Here is a 5272-nt window from a genome sequence, read left to right on the forward strand (position 1 = left end):
TGTATTAACAGATTGCAGAGTGGGTACAATACAGTACAGCTCAATACACACAATTGTTAAGGGGATGCAGACCAGAGAAAGACTTTCGTCTTGTTTACATCAGGGTCCCCCATTTTCAATTCATCATATGACCTACGACAGTAACGACATACAGATAGACAGTACTGCTATACATCTATACATTTATGACATACCAGATTTACAAATACAGTGAAATGCTTGGTTCTGTATGAGCCCCCTGAGATTGTGCTTCATACAGTAAAATGTCAAAAGAATAAAGACCAAACACTATACAAAATATACAAACTAAAGTACAACCTAAATTACAAAATACAAACAATAAAGTACAAATGCAAGCTTTAACTGGGTAAACTAACGTTATATCACAGTAAATGCCAATAATCAACAATATTAAATGAGTTTAAGTGTCCACCAACTGGCATGTAATTTAACTGTCAGAACTGTGCTTGGTAGAATATAGGGGAGAGTGGGGTGAGAAGTTGCACTTTTTACTTAAAGTGCCTTTAAAGCAAGGGGATTACAGTAATGCCCCCAACTAAAATATGTACATATCGTTTAGGATGTTGTGCATCCCTGGGGACAATCACTTTGGATCTTAAATAAACTGTTTCAGAAATATAGCTTTAGAAAAAAAAGTGGTTTTGTGGCACAACTTGCCCCCGGTGCGGGGTAAGTTGTGACATTAGAGAGAATACACTGGGGTAAATTGTGCCATTGATAATTTTACGTAAAACAGATCATTTTAATCTCAAAAGCGGTAAAAGCATCCTGCAGATCTTCATCTCCTTTCCAACCTGACATATAGTCTTGCCCTGTTGCACCTCTTTCACTGCTCTTTCCAACTTCTCAAGAGGAGCTGAAACCCTGTCTGTCTTCCGTTTGTATATCTGCGTGGCATGATGGATTTTGGTCTAAAATTAAGAATATCACATTTTAGTGATCAAATGCAAGAATGCAATGTACAATAACAATACAATAAAGTAATATATATAGTTAATAAAATAAGTTGGGGCAACTTAACAAAGAGAATATCTGGCACAATTTAACCCAGGCCCTTTGGCACAAATCACCCCAAGCCTACCATTTTGAAAAAAATGCATCCCCCAGCTGTTTTGAGCTAGCATCATGCTAACTGTATAGACTCATGGTGTAGTTTACTAAAGCACTAAAACATGTGTGAACTGTTTTCAAAGTTGTCTATAATTGTTCAAACACAGCAATAAAAAAACCTTGATCATACAAATTGTACTTTTGGAGGGCAAAAAACTGTTTTTTGAACTTAAATGTGCTTACCTCTTAAGCCAGGTGTCTCCCTTCTCTGCAGGTTGAGTGAAATGGATGCCTCTTCAAAAATATGTTGTCACATGACCAACTTCTTCTATGGTTTTCTAATCTAGATAACAGGGGTGGAACTACATGCCCCTTGGCACTTCTCACCCCACTCTCCCCTACAGTTGAGTTTGAATCAATGCAAAGTCTACAGTATCCACAGGCCACTTTTTTTCTTTTGCAAGCTTGCGCAAATTCCATATTCAGTAAACAGGTCTATAGTTATTATGAGTGCTGTTGTATCCGACAGATTTCAGCTCGATTAAATAAGTAAGACTTTTGTGAACTCCATATTATGGGGAATATGATATCATTGCTGCATTCTCGGCATGCACTTCATAATTCCGAAAAGCACTTTGAAAAACTGAAAATATCAGAAGCACTTCTAATATTATAAATGAAAATTGCATGCTATACAGAAGAAAAAGCCGCTCATTGCATAATTAATAAACAATCATTTAGATCTTAAACCGTCAAAAGACCGCATACACACTCAGCCCAACATTTTATATGGTTGTGACTTGTGAAATACTGATGCAAACGTAAAAACATGGATTGAATTCCAAGTATTTGGATTGGAAAATATGCATTGCAATGCCCAATGCAAATACGCATGCAAGGCCTAAATTAATCCAACTGTAGCAAAAATGTGTATGTAAAGCTACAAATATTAATGTACTTCAGTTGCAGTAGGGTAGGTGATCAACTCGTGAAACACGCTGGCTTGTTGTCATACAACAAGACTCTTGCCTTTGTCTGATAAAAGTATAGCGTGCAAACCAGTAGATGGAGTTGTTGCAACGAGGAAGACTTTCAACAGGGCCCGCGTCCACCAATCTCACAAAAACACTGGCAGTGCGTCGGCAGTGCTGGCATGAAGCGCATCTTGTAGATGACATCCTTTTATCGTTTTTTCCTGCCGCATACGCTCTCTCCCCATTGGGATTGACAAAAGACGCGTGCGGTCATAAATATGAGGCAGGTGGATCCGCGCCCTTATAGAACCCACTGCAGCAACATCCTACTATTACCCCGAACACCCTGGTCAATTCTAGATAATACAGCTAATCATTTAGCATTGCAATATACTAACTATGCTACGTTGCATTCAAAACTGTACAGCGTGCCAATCACAATATTTCTTACCAAAAACTCTTGACTTGACTTAAGTCAGGTACAGCCTTCTGGTCATTAATGAACACAAGCAAAAAGGAAATAACTGTATGGAAAGTATTTATTCTATAATAAAATAATACTTCAAAATGGCGTTGCAGTTTATTACAGGAAAATAAACAATGTTTAGGCTGTCACATCAATACTGTCACATTAATATTCTGCAAATACGTCACATCTATGATTACATTTCAGTTTGAAACACGTCACATCGCTCTAGTTTGGATGAGAAAAGCATCCACTGTATCTGGAAATGAAGTAATGTAGGCCCATTAGTAAATCAAAACCAAGTAGGCTAATGGTGTTAACGTACATCAAATATAATTCGGCTTCATCACCTTTTAACAGTAGTTTATAACCATACAAAAAACTTCTAAGCAAAGAACTTTATAAAATATATAATATATATATTTTTTTATCTTCAACCAAATATCTTACCAGAGGCACACAAATATGTCAGGTCAACTCTCCCCACCCTTTCACTGCCACACTACCAAATGGTTAACCCTTTCACTGTGACAATACAGAAGGTTAACCCTTTCACTGCCACATGACAAAAGGTTAACACTTTCACTACAGAAGGTTAACCCTTTACTATCACACTAGACGGTTAACCGTCTAGTGTGAAAGGGTTAAAGGAACACGCCAACATTTTGGGAAATACTTATTTGCCATCTTCCCCAGTCAGACGAGAAAAATTATATAAATTGAATCGGTGTCAGTTTTGGACTTGGTGGAAGTTCTTCACTTTTGACAGAGCTAGGCCTCTGTAACCTGTTGTCATTGTGCTAAGCTAGGTTAGCATGCACCTGGACCTCTCTCTGGGGCTACTGGATAAACGGAGACGAAACCGATAATCTTCCAGTCCGGGAAGATGGAAAATAAGTATATTTCCCGTTTAAATCTTTAAATATCAGTGGCAGTGAAAAGTATAAAAAGGAATTGTTATTAACCTGACATGTCAGACCAATGCAGAGATAGTTTGCATTATGTTCCATGGTTCTGACATGTCGGGCTAGGCTGCCATCAATAATATTAAGAATTTGAAAACAATAAACGCCTCTGAGCTTTCTTCACATTATTGGCTTATTACGGTAATCCAAAAACTGCAGGAATTATTGAGGAAGTAAACACACCACCTGCTTCAAGGTCAACCACCAAGGTCAAATTCCGCCTAGACAAAAGTGAGTAAAAAGGAGCCTAAGAAGAATACATCTAAAAGGCCAGGGTTCACAAACTTTATTGCAGTTGCATAATAGTTCCAAGTTCAAAATGTACATGTGCAAAGTTATGGATGTTCAATTGCAGTGTCTACTTCACTAATCCTGTAAAAACCCAAGTCGATGAGTTTTTCTTGTGTAATAACAATTTGATACACACTCAAAACATACAGTAAAGTTAAAACAATAACAGATATTGAGTGTTGAAGTAGTTCTTGTGAAAAGCACTTACTCACAGCACATTCTCTGACAATTACACAGCAATAACTACTACACATCATTCAACATTGGAGCCCCCCAGCCCCCAGGGCTGCATCCTGAGCCCTCTCCTCTACTCACTGTACACCCATGACTGCGTAGCCACGCACAGCTCCAACACGTAAGCAGGAGCACATTTCCCTGTACTGGCTTCCCTCCACTGGCTTCCTGTGCGTTTTTAGGATTGATTTTAAGGTTTTACGGTTTACTTTTAAATGTTTGAACGGCTTGGCACCAGGCTACCTCTCGGACCTGCTGGAACCTTATGTTCCTCCAAAGTCCCGCAGGTCCTCTGACCAGCTCCTCTTGGCTGTTCCCAAGTCCAGGCTGAAGCTTAGGGGGGGACCGTGCTTTCGCTGTGGCAGCCCCAAAGCTCTGGAATGAGCTGCCACTGGATGTTAGGCAGGCCCCCACTCTGCAGGTGTTTAAATCACGCCTCAAAACACATGATTTGCTCTGGCTTTTGGTTTTTAAACAGTTTTTGAGAGACCTGCCTTTTTTATGTGACATATTTTATATGTTTTTATTGTGTGCTTTTTTAATGTTTTTATCTTATGTTGTGGGACTTGTATAGCACTTTGGTCAACTTTTTTGTTTTTATATGTGCTTTATAAATAAAGTGGATTGGATTGGATGGTAATTCAATTTGCTGATGACACCACAGTGATAGGCCGAATCACCAAGAGTGATGAAGCGGCCTACCGGAGAGGTTGACAACCTGGCAAAGTGGTGCCAGGAGAACAACCTCTCCCTCAATGTGGAAAAAACGAAAGAGCTGGTCATAGACTACAGGAGAGGGAGAGAGAAGGTGGACCCCATCACCATCGACGGGGCTGCAGTGGAGTCAGCAGCTTTAAGTTTCTCTGTGTCCACATCACCGACAAACTCACCTGGGATGTCCACACAAATCATGCGGTAAAGAAGGCCCAACAACGCCTCTACCACCTCAGGAGGCTTAAGAAGTTTGGCATGACACCCAAGAACCTGAAGGCGTTCTACAGAGGGACAACAACAGAGAGCGTCCTCCTGACGGGGTGCATCACCGCCTGGAGGGGGAACTGCACCGACCTCTGCTTGTGATGAGATTTGTTACAACCATGAAGTGGAAATATTGGAACCACTAGACTACTAAATAATTATTACAATCGGAGTCCATTGAGGCTAAGAAACGTCACCACCAATTACTCACACACAGTAATTCAAACAATCCTTTTAATTGTAATTTATTTACGCGTTTTTCTTCATTGCAGTTAACAGTAAGATGAGGGTGT

This window comes from Notolepis coatsorum (genome assembly GCF_963971535.1).
Source record: "Notolepis coatsorum genome assembly, chromosome: 2".
NCBI classification, from domain to species: Eukaryota; Metazoa; Chordata; class Actinopteri; order Aulopiformes; family Paralepididae; genus Notolepis; species Notolepis coatsorum.